This window comes from Mus caroli, unplaced genomic scaffold (assembly GCF_978045245.1).
Source record: "Mus caroli unplaced genomic scaffold, Mus_caroli_1 scaffold_6, whole genome shotgun sequence".
NCBI lineage: Eukaryota > Metazoa > Chordata > Mammalia > Rodentia > Muridae > Mus > Mus caroli.
In genome coordinates, this window is record NW_028227261.1 from 100206032 (window position 1) to 100221720 (window position 15689).

A 15689-nucleotide genomic window follows, 5' to 3' on the forward strand; every position below is an offset into this window, starting at 1 on the left:
CAGATAGAATGATACTTTGGTTTCATATTTTTCTGATGAAACTGATTTCTGAAAAAGGAAATCCACTTCTAAAGAGGGGATTGGGAGAGCTTTTGCTTTGTGGCTACTTTATACATTTTTATTACAGCAATATACATAAGACATATGCACACATATAATATGTACATATTATAAGTAATATGTTATATGTAACATAATAGCTATAATTTCCAATTAGTATTTGTAAGAGCCTTTAAAAATGATAACCATTTTTAAATTACATGATTATATTTCATGTTTTTGCACGGTTGATATTACATGATGAGACTTCCATATCTGTACAGCTGAACTTTCTGAGAAGTCCCAAACTGGGAGGGATCACTGAGACTTCTCGGGTACCATGTTGGAAGCCTTGTCAAGACACACAGAGGATGTGGAGGGTAGTTGGCCCTCCCACATCAAGAGCAACACTTATGCTGGTCCCTAAGAGTCAGAGAGTGTCTTCTCATTAAGGATTCCCATTGAGGAAGGGCGTACACTGGCATCTGAGTCCGCATCTGAGTTGTTGCGCCGCCCACAGCCTCTGCTCTCTCTCTTCACCACTGCCGTTGGCATGTGGCTGCCGCTGCACCTGAAGGGCCAGGAGTCTGAATCTGAGTAGCAAGTAAAAGAAAATTTCTGTGCCTGCTACTGTTGAATGGCTCTTGTACGATATTTGAGTTTTACTTCCTTTGAACCCCAAGTTTTCATTTCAATTTTCTGATCAGCACAGGAGATTTTACCTGCTCCGTTTCCGACCTGGGCTGGTTCACCCCTCCTTAGGCAACCTGGTGGTCCCTCCGCTCCCGGGAGGTTACCGTATTGATGCCAAACATAGTGTAGCCACCGATTGGTTTAGTGCACAGCAGGCCACTCCGAGACTCAAGTGATCCTCCTGTCTCAGCCTCCCGAGAGTTCATCTTGTCTCAGACAGCGAGAGAACACTGCAGCTAGGGTGTAGTTATCACCTCGTTGGCGTGAGATAGATGAACCGACGTTAAGCAAGCCTAGTGTCATGGCCTAGATTAAATGGTAAGCTTGGGATCACCCATGGGCTAATGCTGTGGTACACCCTCCAGTTTAAGACTTCTGGTTTCTAATCATGCTGCTTCCAACTTGCTGAAATTGAGAAGAGACCAGGAATGTGCTATATTTCTCTGAACTGTTTTATGGGACTCCTGTGGGCTAATGAAGCAGCAGGCTCTATTGTGCCTTCGCTTTGTGTCTTGTAGGTAAGGTGAGAATACAAATGACAGAATACTGGGAAGGGCCACCACTGCCCTCAAGGGACTAATAATGGAGCCGAGAAGTGTAAAATAAGCCATTTTGCTTGGAACTAGGGTACCCTGTCACACCCTTAAATGCCTGTGAAGCAAACAAAGTTTCCTATGTCCCTGCATCTCCAAAGGCTTAACCCAGTGGTGTCTAGTGGCCTGTGGGTCAGAGATCCTGCACATGCGTATGCCCACCACTGCTACTACCCCATGCTGCCCATGTGTCAAACACTTGTCTAAACCAAAGCTCCAAGCAATTCACTGTCTTCTATGTTCCACCCATCCACTTCCCATGTTAGCCTTCCAATTACATTTGTTGGCTTTGGACTTGGTTTATGTTACTGCGCAAATAGCATTTATTGATCCATGATTACAGGCAAGAAGGCATGGTTTAAATGCTACACTTTTTCCCCCTGATCCTTAGCACAACTATGAATTGGGATGGGAGGTGGGGCAGGGAGGGGGAATTCTAGTCTCTTGGTAACATGGGAATGCAGGATCATGGCAAGCAAGATTCAGGTAGTCATTTGAAGTCACTTTAACTAGAAAGTATAGAAAACTCTATTAGGGGCACGGCAGGATTCATGTGCCTATACTTAAAAATAAAAATTATCAAATAATTCTGACTTCCTCAACAAGCCTGACCTACACGGAGGGTGGACTGGATCTGTTTGAATCTGCTAGGTTTCTCATACTCCAGTGGAAAGTTTCATATATATAGTCAGTTTTAACTGACTTCAGTGGGTCATTGGAGGATAAAGGAAAAGGATGCAGGAATAGATACAGTGGATGGATGCAGAAGGGCAGCTAGGAGAACAATAAGAGTATATATGATCTTATGTCATTGTTTATACATATGAAAAGCTCTAAGAATTAAAAATGTTTTAAAAATGTAAGGGTGAGTCTTGTTTTGAAACATACTTTGTGATTCATGGCCAAGAACCTCCCCCCACCCAACCCCCACACCCCCAGGAGACTAGATGTCTAGTTTTGTTACCCAAAGACTTTTAAAAATCAATATTCCCATGTTCGTGCATACCAAAATAACTTCCTTTACACATGCTTATCTACATGTTAGACTATTTACAAATAAGACCTCACTTATGGCTGCTCATTCTATAGAAGTTTATTTGTCTAGACATACACAAATCTGCTTGTATTTTAGAGATTTAAGTATGTGTATGTATTTAATAGATAGGTGAACTAAATTGAGCTCCAATCTTGAAATGATAGAAAATCCAAAGCCATCTTTCTCAACACCAAACAGTGGAGATTGCAGCCACTGAAGTTCCACTTCTAAAATCTGGCTGCACCCTGATACAACTTAGAACCCCCTGGGAGGTTATAAAGGTCTGAATCTTGTAACTTTAATTTTCTTAAAACATATTTTTAATGATGGCTATTAAACACTTTAACCTCCCTTATAGCCCACCACCCACCAGAGGTAGTGGAAAAGAAAGGATATGGGGAAAGTATATTGGTTCTTCCGAGCAACTCTTGTCTGTGTTGTCTGGAAATCAGCAGTTCAGTTCCCAGGAGTCAGCAGCTGCAGCTTGATCCACTCATAGACACTTAACAAATACACCAGCAGTCCATCTCTCAGTAGTCAGCATAGCAGCAGAGGTGGCAGGACCTAGCAGAGAGAGCCAGGCCTCAGTCTCGGATCAAGTCAGCAGGAGAAATCAACAGGAACCCCAGGAGAAGTTCTAGGTTGTGCCTCTCTCAGAGAAGCTAAGATCAGCTAAAACTGGAGAGCCACAAGCATTGCACAGCTAGCTCTATAAGCAAGCCTAGCTCATCCTCTGTCACTTAGAATAGCATCCTTTTTATACTCTCTCCAAACATCATGTTTCCTCCTCAGGTCTTGCCTCAGTAGTGTCTTGTCTCAGCATGTGCATCTGTCTCAGCAGACATCACTCTGCCCATCAGCCCGAGTCCAAGGAAGGAGGAAGAAATGGCAGTATACTACCAAACGGTTTTTTTGGTGCATTTCTCTCTATGGAGTCCTGACAAATGCAGCTCAACTGCACATGCATGCTGTTAGCAAAGAATCCTTCATCGTGAGTCTTTTCACATGCTTGCTTTAGCAGAACATCCTTTTTCCTGTGTCTGCTTCTGTGAAATGTTTCTTCATGTGTCAGTTTTTAGACTTTTACCCTTGTCCATTTAAGAAAACACTCCTTCATGTGTTTGCCTCCCAAAAACATCATCCAACACAACTGACTTTCCAAAGAACCCTTAAATTTTCACGTCACCTCTGCATCAATATTTCCCTGTTTATGCATACCAAAATAACTTCCTTTACACACATCCACATGTTAAACTATTTACAAATAAGACCTCACTTGCGTATGGCTGCTTATTGTATAGAAGTATATTTGTTTATATTTTATAAATTTAAGTATATGTATATCTGTAAGTATAGATTTCATAGATAGGTGAACTAAACTGAGCTCCAATCTTGAAATGATAGAAAATCCAAAGCCATCTTTCTCAGTACCAAACAGTGGAGATTGCAGCCACTGAAGTTCCACTTCTAAAATCTGGCTGCACCCTGATACAACTTGGAATCCCCTGGAAGGTTATAAAGGTCTGAGTCTCAAGTCTCATGCCCAGAGGTTTTGATATGTTTGGCCTAGTAGGTTCTCTGTCATGAAGACCTTTAAAAGCATTCCATCAGATTCTAACATAGACCATAACTGAAGACCAGGGATTCAAGCCTTAATCTCATATATCTGTGATTATGTGTCTTACTGTGTCTGTAACAATTCATCACATTTTTATAATTTAGTTCCATAGATCTGAAGTCCCAAATGGGTTTCTCCTGACTAAAATAAAGGGGTCACAGGGTTGTGTGTTCCCCCTCAGCGGGTGGTTCTAGCAAGGAACCCTATTCTTGTTTTATCCATCTTTTAGAGCTTCCTGCATTTGCATTGCTTTTGGTCTTCTGCCATCTTCAAAGCCAGCAACAGTGGATGGAGTTCTCACAGAACCCCCTCAGACCTTTCCTTTACCCACTTTTGGCATTTAAGAACTCCACCCTTCTTGCCATACAGGCTGATCTTTCTATGTGAAAGTAATATGATACCATATTTCCATTAACTACCCAATTCCCTTTTGCAATGTAAATAGCAGGTTCACAGGTTCTAGGGATTAAAACACAGATATAGTTAAGGTCCAAAATGCAGCTTACTGCAGTCTCAATTTTAAATTACAAAACTAAAGAACAGGATTTCCCCCCTTGCTAGTACCTTCTCACTGTTGGTGAACCTGGATAGCTGGATGCTTTCTTACAGGAGTCAGGTCAGAGTTACTGGACAGATGAAAACACCCATTTCTGCTCTCCTTTCTTCTCTCTTATGCGTAAGAAGCATAGCAAGAGCTTGTGGTGCTCTGGGCTTCTCACAGCTGCTGTCACACCACTTGAAAACAAAGCTCAGATGACCAGCTCCCAGTCCACCCCAGAACGAAGCAATGTGTGAGCCGCCATATGCTCTGGTGGGTTCTGCCTGACACTTACCAGGTGGATGGCATCCTGGCCAAGCATCTGGAGAGAGAAACATTCACAGAGGGGAGGTACCATTTTCAATTTACCAGAGGCAAGTCGAGGAGATAACAGAAGGCTCTGCCTTTGCCTCTCTCGCTTTCCCTCTCTCTCCCCTATCCTTTCTCAAGAAATAGAAGTTGGTTCTGGTTTTCATTCTGATAAATCCAAGGAAATGCTTTGAACATGATGTTTGTGGTGACTTAAAAATAATTCTTCAACTACTCTAACATTCAGAATCCATCAATTATCAACATTGAGGAAGCTTCCAAATATTTATGACAGCCCTATCATTATGCAAAGCTGTTATGACTGGAAGGGGCGGAGAGTTGCCTAACCTCAGTCAAGGTGTGTGTCTGGGTGCACACATGTTTTCCATGCCTTAATTTAGGACTCAGGTAACAAGTTTGCAACATGTTGTCAAATCAGAATAACAATTTCTTATTCAGAAAGATCACTGTGCTTGTATGTCTGAGTATACTTATTTCTAAATATCTTAAAATGACTTTTCAAATTAAATGCATCCCTGATGGTGGCGGGTGAGAGGAGAAAAGAAAGAGAAATTATGTGAATGATGCTCCTTGAAAAGCCAGTGTGCTCACAGTGGCACCGAAGAATTCATCTCAATCAACGTTACTGCCTCAGCTCCCATAAAAATGAATGACTGGGACACATCAAATATGCCATCAACTTTTACCAAAAAAATAAGCAGTTTAGACCATTTATTTCCATAAAAGAGTGCTGGGCACCATACATCAAGCCCATGCGTTTTCTATGTGGCTGACTTCATCAACAGCCTACGTTCAGATTATTTGAGCCCTCCCAGTAGTACAGTTGAATGATACAGGCAGTACTCTCTCAGGGATACAGCAGAAGGACAATCTGTGGACTGACAGGAAACAGCAGAGAAGGATCCACTGGGCTTTCTAAAGCAGATGATGCACAGTGCAGAGGGGAGCCAAAGGGAATGGAAAAACCCTGATTGGAAGGTTCAAGTGTGTTGCATCTGTTACAGTTCCAGCCATTCCATTAATACTGCATAAATGCAAGCAGCATTCCAGCTGGGGGAAAGGTGTCGGCTTGACAGGTTCAGACCTAGAATCTTCGTGCTCCTGACAGTGCTCCTGACAAGACCGGATGTTCCAAGGGACCTTGCAACAGCTCGTTTACCTTCAACTTCAGGTCGGAACATATTTACTCTCCTGTGTGACATGGGGATACTTGTAACCTCACTGGATCAGATTGCTTGCCCCAAAGACCCCCCCCCCCCACATCCTTACTGTGGACCCAAAAGAGCATTGTTCATACTAAAGATTAAATTTCTTATTGGAAAAATGGAAATGTAGGAGTATTGAGTAAGGTGCATCTATGATGAGCCTTCAGCAAACACAGTTTTTCATTTATTCTTTCCCCTATTCTCTCTGAGCTGCACACAGTTGAAGACTGGTAAATAGAAAAGAAGCAACAGGCTTAATGCTTCCAATGACCAAGAAAGTGAAATATGCATACAAACAAGCCTCAGACTGAAAGCTCAGATGGATTCAATCTGCATGTTTTTAAATAGTTCAGAGGCACATCACCTAGATTGGAATTCTAGCTCAGTCTAATCTTGAACAAGTAATTGAGACTCTTAGAGCCTGGGTTACATGAGGTTGATTGTGGGAGCTTTGCATGGCTGTTATAAGGGTTGAGCAAGGTAATGGCTGTGAAGCACTGAGTGTTTGTGTGAATATTTTGGTGGTGTTTCTCTCATCTCACTCCTCTTCCTGAGTCCCCCATTGGCCCAGTTCATGCATTTCTTTGGGGCTGTTAGCATTAAGGAAATGAAAGAATTTTCACCTGATGTTTGAGATTTGAATACCTGCCTCTTGGCAAAGTTGAAATCACTCAAAACTGGGTATGAGTATGAATCTATGTAAGCCTCTCTTCTACTTTTTTGAATCCAACGTGGAATCCCTAGGCTGAAATGAAGAGATCACTGAGGAGAAACGTAGATCAAAGAGACAGATGCCTAGAAAAACGCACCCCATAATATCACTGGACTTTTGTGCATTGAGGGTTGGCTATGGAAGAAATTATGCATACCCCAGACTTATCTGCAGAATGGAGGAGAAAAATAAATGGGCACTTTGTTCAAAGTTGAGGGAGGGACTAGAAAAGGCAACGGAAATAGAATCCATGATGCTTCTGTGTCTCCAGTACATGAGGCTGGCAAAGCTACAGAAATTATCCCACAGAATGCTGCAGACAAAGGAATTCCAGATTAACAGCGGAAACAAACAAACAAACAAACAAACAAACCAAAGGAGTCCTTGAGAGCTGGGAAAGTTAACATAGGCCAGAGGACAAGGATCTGGAAATGTAAATATCCCAACAGACATGGGCCTGGAGAGCGTACGCTGAAGACCAGATGACCCCCAAATCCAGGCCACAATGATATGGTAACATCCCCAAATTTGGACATACTTCAGATAGAAGGGGGTGCAATCCTCAAGGGCCACATATCCACAGATCTCCATTGCCCCGAACGCTGGAAACAGAACCTAAAGAGGATTCCATTAAAGTTCTGAAAACCTTTCTCATCTATATTGGTGTTCTAGACAGAGACGCATACCTACAGAATTTGTGACAGCAAGTTTGAACTGAAAACTGGACGAACTACTTGCTTTTACCTTAAGGTAATAGGTAATTTTCTTAAATTATGTAGAACCATCTCACAGCCACCTCGGTACATGTGGGATTCAGTAATCTCACCTATTGAAATATACTTTAAATTTTATATATATATGTATATATATGTGCATGGATATACATATGGATATATATATATAGTTGTATATATAGTTATATACAGTGATATATAGTTATACATGTAGTATATAATGTATATATAACCATATATGAGAGAATTATAATATACACTTACATACTTGCTTTCTATCTTCCACATCTATCTTCCTGCTCTATCAAAATCCATATTTCCAATCCCCAAACATAGATTATTTTGAACTAAATCCTAGATATTATATAATATCATTATTTTATTAGTTCAATATGTACCCTAAAATGAGAATTGTTTCAAAAAGCCAAAATATTGCACACCACAATCAAAAATGTACATCCATACCTACTGACATCAAATATTCAGTCTCGTCAGTGTCAAATGTTCCTGATCATCTCAGAAATTTGTCTTTTTAAGTCAGGATGCAAATTATTTCCACACAAAGCATTTTTTCCTGGTCCTCTTGGCTTTGTTTTCATTCATAGCTTCCTTCTCTTATTTGCCTTACAACTTATTTGTTGAAGAAGGCACTGATAGTGCTTCCCTATAGAAATGCTCAGAGCTGGATTTTGCTAGTTCCAACTTTATAATAATATGCATTGTGTCCTCTGACACCTCATTCTAATAAATACTTACATCCAGCCGGACTTATGATAAGCTATATCTAAAAAACAAAGAAAAACAACAACAAAACAAAAAAGCAAAAAACAGATGAGGCAGGCATGTTGGTACCTGTCATTAATCCCAGTACTCAGGAGACAGGCAATAGGATCTCTGTGAGTTCAAAGCCAGCCTGGTCTATTGTGGTGGGTTTGAATGAGAATGTATAGGCTTAGTTATTTGAGTACTTGATCCCAGTGGGTGGAGCTGTTAGGGTGGGTTTAGGAGATATGACCTTGCTGAAGGAATATATCAATAGGGACAGACTCTGGAGCTTTCAAATCCACAAGCCACACCCAGTTTTCTCTGCTTCCAGTTAATACTTTATCATGAGAGTTTTCAGTCCGCTATCATCACTCCTTGTCATGAACTCATTCACCTCTGGAACCACAGACCCAAATAAAGTCCGCTGTAGGTTGCTTTGGTCAGGATGCTTTATCACAGCCATAGAGAAGTAAGTGGTGCATGTTCATACCATGTCCCAGGCCAGCCAGGACTATGCAGTGAGACCTTGTCTCAAAAAAAGGGTGACATTTCATAATTCCAACAGGAAGTACACTGCATACATATGAATTGATGTAGAACACCTGCTTGCTTCTGTTAGAAGCCCGTCTTCAGGAAAGTGAGACTTGGTGTTTTTATTTTTCAGTTTATTTCAAAGATTACTGCTGACTTTTTCCTGTGAAAATGTCATCACTATACCATTCATGTCGTATACATTTTTGTGCATTCATGTATTATTCCTGTAAATATTCAAATTGCCTCATCTTGGTTCAGTGTGAATCTCAATCCTTGTGTTGTTTCTTAGAGTCCCAGCAGGTTTTTTTTCTCTTAAAAATAGTTTGCTAATATTTTCGATGAGAAAGTTTTTCCTGATAACGTTGTATATTTTCAAATTCTCATAGACCTGGAAGCAGCTCCTTTTCCACGCAGCCTTGGCTTCTGTAGGAGAGAGATCTACAGAGCATGATTTGGGAATGCTCGAGCTTCTTGCTACCGACTTTCTTATTATTTCTGTCTTTTCAGCATGCCAACCTATGTATCGCGAGTACATACTGATATTGCCAGCTCAAGTTGCAAATTACAGAGGCTCTATATAGCTTACTTGATTTTGTATCTTTTTATGCTACACTAGAAATTTGGGACCTAATGACAGCACTTGCATTATGATAATACTTCATTGTGTTATCCCAAATTAAATATGTAAGTATGTGTTACAAACAGTAACTTCAGAATAACAATGTCAGTATTACTAGTCATAATATTACCCAAAATAGGACTTCTTCTTTCTTTAGTTTTTTTCCTTCTTGGGTACGGATCACTAACAATTTACAGGCATTGTACCTGTTTTACAATATTTGAAAGTATTTTACCAACAAATTGATGCCAAGTACATTTTACAAAAAAAAAAAATGTTTTTAGAGTTGTATGTTTACATTGGAGTGAGCATTTCCAGAGTCAAGGAACTTAGAAAGGGACTTAGGAGGAAGGGTTAAGTGATAAGAGAAGGTAGAACAGATCATGTGAACTAAGAGGGGGATATTGCTATGAGTGGATAATTCTATTACCAGAAGCCATAGGTTATTAAATGAAAGGGTCAGTGCTCAGAGTAGGACACCTCCCTATGAATTTTGCTAAGGGAAGCCTCAGAGGTCCCTAGAACAATACAGACTCTTGATACTGCTTATGAATCCCCACCACAAAATTGCCAGATCCCATTGGTGAAGATGCCACATAACTCTGGATCCAGGCTACAAGGAAGCCACCTGGTGACCTTGCTTGAAACCTTTCTGCTGGCTAGCGTTCATCGTGTTAGAGTGTTAGAAAGGATGGAAGCTGAAAAAGTCATCAGCAGTCTTACCCAGATTTGGACCTTGCATGACACAGTACCAACCTGCCAAGCAATATATAGCTTGTGAAATAGTAGTGTGACTGTTCAGGGGGTAACCAACTGCTTTCTGATAGGATCTGAGACCTGTTCGACTAGAGAGAAATCATGCAAATCTCCAAGCTGAGCAGTCAGGAGAATTTATCACTGATATTTTATTAAGAGAATAATGTTGCTCTCAGTCTTGATGAGAGAAACTTCTTTATACACTGGGTGGTGGTGAATGCCGAGGCGGGACAGGTCAAAGTGATGAAAATAAGTGACTGTTGAGTGCTCTGTCCTGAAGGGTAGATTTATACCACCTGTCTCCAGGACCATCAGGAAAGAGGAGGCAGAAGGAATACAAGGGCCTGAGGATGGGGAAAAGTGCAGAGAAATATCCTCTTTTTGACCATGGTATGGCTGTTCACATAATGAGCTCACAGAAGCTGTGACTACTAGCACAAGAGTTGAAGAAAACCTGGCCTGTCCACAATCCATCATGAGCTCATTTCATCTTCCCAAAAGGCAATAGACCATTAATATTTGCTGGTAAGAGGATTCCTCAATGGTGTAGCCACTGCTAAGGTGACCTTGTTTATAATGCCTGACTCACGCTCATGCAAGCTACTGTATTAAATGCAGTGGGTCACAAGAATAAGTAAACAAGCAAACACAAACGAAGGGGAGGAATTAGTTAAAAAGGCTATCAGCAGGAGTGGAGAGGGAGTGAGAGGAGGATAGGGGGTGAATATGATTAAAATACATTATATATGGTGCCATGGCAGGAGATGAGAGAGCTTACAAGGCTCTGTTCTTCCCCAAGACCCTGTCTATAGGGGTGCCAGGCTTTAACTGGCTCATTGGAGGAAGTCCTACCGTGACACTTCTTGGTTTGCCTCAACTTTGCCTGTTCAACTGTAAATAGCCTGTTCGTTAAACTCACTTCAATTACCCAGTTTGAATGATGCCATCTGTTTCCTGCTGAGAGACTGCCTGATAGAGTTTCCAATCAAGAAAATAATAATGAGATTGTTAGTTGAAGAAGCACATTTTACCTCAATCCGTTCAATCCTAAAATCTTAAACTTATGTAAATTTGAAGTACTGGAAAGCAAAATACCTAGACCGGTAAATTATCTCTGAACACAAGTCACTCGATGAATGTTGCTATAACTTCAGTGCCCTCAGCTTTTAACTGGGGATCAATACAGGAAGTGTCATAGATGATCTCCATTTCTGTATCTTCAATAAATGCTCTGTTGAAAGCAGCATCCATTAGCGTGGCCAATGTCCCTGACATGGTGGCATCAGATGAGGACAGGATTTGAAGTAAAGCAGGGCAGGCTGGAGTTCCTCTCAATTGACTGGTCACAAGGTATTTCTCTTAGTTTCAATCTATTCTGCAAAAGAGAACAAACATACTTATAGATTTTTTTTTTTTGCGTAGCAATGCAAAAAGTGAGTTTTTCAACTAAAGAGTGCCATAAATATTCATGAGTGCTATGAGTATATTAAATTTGTTTAAAAATTTAGCACAGGTAAAAGGTTTTCTGTACTAAAGAACTGCTGTGCTTTCTTTATTCTGAGGAAAATGAGTACATGACTCATTGGGAGTACTTTTTCCTTTAATTTATGAGAAATATACAATTAACTACAGTATGTTATCAGTAAGACTATTTCATTACTACAGTTGGAATATGCAGTTTTATTTACTTGCACATGATTTTAATTTATTCTCATTGAAGGTATTATTGTACATGTGTGTGTACATATGTTTTATTTAAAGCATATAAATATGACTTTTGGAGGAGACAAGTTTTAAACAAATGAGCACAACAATGAACTCTAGGAAAGAAAAATGTATTCCTAATAGTACATTCTAGATGAAGATTCATGGTTCTGTAGCACTTTTCTTTAATTCTCCACCAAAAGTGATTTGTCAAGGTGGCTCCAGCTTCCAGTATTCACAAAACATTATTTGAAAATCAGCAAGATTCACATATGCCTAACCATAAAAAAGAAAACAATGCCTTTTTATTATGTAGATACAGATGTCCTACCTATATAAATCTAGATGGAGTTCTAGATATATAGTTTCTGGTTTATTGGCTCAAGAATAGTAGGAAAAGGGTGAGGGAAGAGAGGGTGAGGAAAGGAAAGAATGGAAGGGGTGGGTGAGATGAAGACCATCAACCTTCTGCGGTTAGTGACAAGCCACCATCTTTTCATGTTCCTTTAATGGAAAAGCTAGGAATTGTAACCCATGCTTCCCCTGTTTCTGCCCAGTACTGTTCTTTTATTACTTCCCGTTCACTACGAATCTCTGTTCATGGATATTTTATCTTACTTCTGTCAGGGCAGACTTCAGCTTCAATCATCTGGACCAATCAGAACATCTTTCAGGAGACTACTGCCTTCCTACAGGTCAAAGGTAGTTTCTTAAAACTGTCTCCTAGAAACAACAGGACTGGAGCTAACAACCACAAAAGCCAAATCTCATCAATTAGAATAAAATAGTATTCTTGAGCTATGTGACTCTTCTCTTATTGTAGGCAAAAAAGGTTTACAACTAGAGAAAAAGTAGAGATGTGTGTAATGTTATGAAGAACAATTGGACAGCCTGAGACAGCTGTGGAACGGAAGATTAAACCTACTTTCGGGCTAAACAAAGATCTTGTTTGTGTATCGTCAAGTATGACTAACCAGGGACAAGGCTCACTGTCCTACCTGAGACATCCTTTTGACAGACACCTGCAGTACCATTGTGCTACCAAAAGCAGGAGTCCATTAGAGGCTCTGTCAATCAAGTGACTGATTCCTCCAGCTATGGCTGCTGAAGAAAGAAGGCACTTTCTGGTTTCAGACTGAAAGTCACACCCCACCTATTTCAAGACCTGGGTTTTGAGAAAACAAGACACCAACTGACTCTCTTTCCATGCTAAAAGAAGCAGTTGCTTCTCAAAGCCTGGCTGTAGGAATTCTTTTGTTCAAGGGGAAGTCAGTCTCAGGAATATCTGAAAACCATCCTAGATTCCTTCCCTGCTTTATCAGGTGGTGGCTGAGAGAGTATTAGTTGGGAAGCCTGGTGCTAGGGCCATATTTCAAAGAAAATTCTTGAAGTGTTTGCTTGCATGCAAGCCCTCACATGTGTGTGTGTGTGTGTGTGTGTGTGTGTGTGTGTGTGTGTGTGTGTGTGTGCATGCATGTACAGGTGTGTGGTATATACACCCATGTGTCTGGAGACAAGAGGTCAATATCAGACATCTTCCTTTATTGCTCTTCACCTTATTCTTTGAAGCAGGATCTCCCATTGAACGTGGAACTCACTGTTAGTGCTAGTTAGTTCCCTGCTATCTGCCAGGTCTCACCCCTACGCGGTCTCCCTACCAGTGCTTGGGTTACAGACACGTGCTACTTATGCCACTTTGCATGACTTTGGTGTGGGTGCTGGAGAACTGAATTCAGGTTAACGTATTTGTGCAGCATGCACTTTACTTACTAAGCTGCCTTCCAGACACAAACTCTTAACATTTCTAAAGACACAGTAAAATATCACACACACACACACACAGACACACACACACACACACATCTAACTTCTGATATATTGAATATCTCCTTGAACATGAATCATGAAAACTTTCACAGACCATATAAGTTGAAGAATCTGCCCATCAACATCTCAATACCAATCATTTCAATTTAGCCATTAACCTTAGACTTCCCTTACTTAAATTACATATTGTCTATATTAATCTTCCTACTGATCTACCATTCTAGTTGATTGTTGACACCTTTTTAAAGTATGTTATGCATATTCCTTTCTAAATGCTACACCATGCACAGCATCATAACAGCCTGTTATTAAATGACAGGAATTTTCTTTGGCTATAAAATTTAAATAGAATAAAGTGCACCAATGTTAATTGTATCTTTCTTGCTTGTTGACTATGTCTATTTGAACTCAAGCATGTTCTAAGATGCGTGACATCAAGATCACCAGTAGAAATGTCCCTTTTCACTTTGCAGTCACTGGCTTCCCTTAATGCTCTGGAGGTAACCCTTACGCTGTGATTCCCAACACAGATGAGATCTGTATGTTCTCAAATGTCCTATGGGATCAGGTAGTAAACTTTTCTTCACTAAATATGGTGTTCTGGAAATTGATGCAAACATGGATCTTCAATCTTCCCATTTTATTCTTCACTAAGTATGAAATTATGAGTATGCAAAATTGATTATCACTTTTCATGTAGTTTATATTAAATAAAGTTGACATAAATGTAATTGTATGACTTGCTTTTCTCTTGGGTAAATTATTTGAGTTTCTGAGAATAAGAAATATATACATGTATACATTTAGTTTCAAGAGAAAATATAGGATCATTTTCTTGAAAAGTTGTATTATTTTACTCTCATGAACATTGTATAAGGATCTCACTCATTCATACCTTCTTCCATAACTGTTATTGCCAGTCTTGTGATTGAAGCCATTGCCATGTGGATACATGAAATCTCACTGCAGTTTTAAATTGCATTTCTCAATTGGTTAAGAATGTTGATAAGAAGTTGTTTGCTTGTTGCCTATTTGTCCTATGTGAAATATGTATTGAGGTATTCTCCATGTCTTCATTGGACATTTGGATTCAATAAGGGGAACCTGTGGGAGTCTCTCATGCATTCTGGATTCTCTTCTTTGTCAGATACTTGTTCTACAAACATTTTCACCGGTGCTTAGTGTTGTCAGGTCCCTTCAGTGATGATTAATAGTCCTATCAGCTTGACAGGCTCTATACTCATCTAGGCATGCCTATAAGGAATTATCTAGAATAGATTAATGGAGGTGGAAACACCCATCTTAACTGTGGAGAGCACATTCCATGGGGTGCTAGAAAGAATAAAAACAAGAAAGCCAGTTGAGATTTTGCATTTGAATCTCTCAGCTTTTTGACTGCAGATGCCATGTGACCAGCTGTCTTACGGCCTTCTCACCTCCCCATCTTGATGGACCACACCTTTAACCTGTGAGTGGAGATGCACTCATCTTCCAGAGTTGTTTTTGTCAAGTATTTGGTCATAGCAATAAGAAAGTAACTTGTACACTTTTTGTAGCATATTTTCCTCAGTGTGACTATATCTGATTCTTCTTGAATGTAGGAAAGGCATTTATTATAATGCAATAATGCCCATAGGCTTTGTAGCCATTACCGTTTAGAGGATATTTCTTTTTTCCAATTTAAGAAAAGAACTTTTTCCTTTAATTGTTAATGGATAGTAGATTTTAATTTTTGTTTACAATCATTGTAAAGATTGTTCTGTCTTTCGTTATGTAAATATAGAAAATTATACTACTTGAGGTTAAGTATTAAAGCCAACCAACCATGAATCCTCGGGTTAATCCCCAGGGAGGGTAGTGTGTTATACATTTTTAAATCTAATACAACTAAACTTATTGATATTTCACAAAGTAGTTTTTGTTTAATGCCCACGAGAATAATTGATGGCAAGTTTAAAATTAAAGTTAGTCACATACAGATAATAC

At 39.9% G+C, this 15689-nt stretch overlaps 1 pseudogene; it reads right to left on the minus strand.

Annotated features, from left to right (window-relative positions):
* Positions 1 to 738: 738 nt before the first annotated feature.
* LOC147004315 (signal recognition particle RNA) lies at positions 739 to 853 on the minus strand (annotated as a pseudogene).
* Positions 854 to 15689: the final 14836 nt, after the last annotated feature.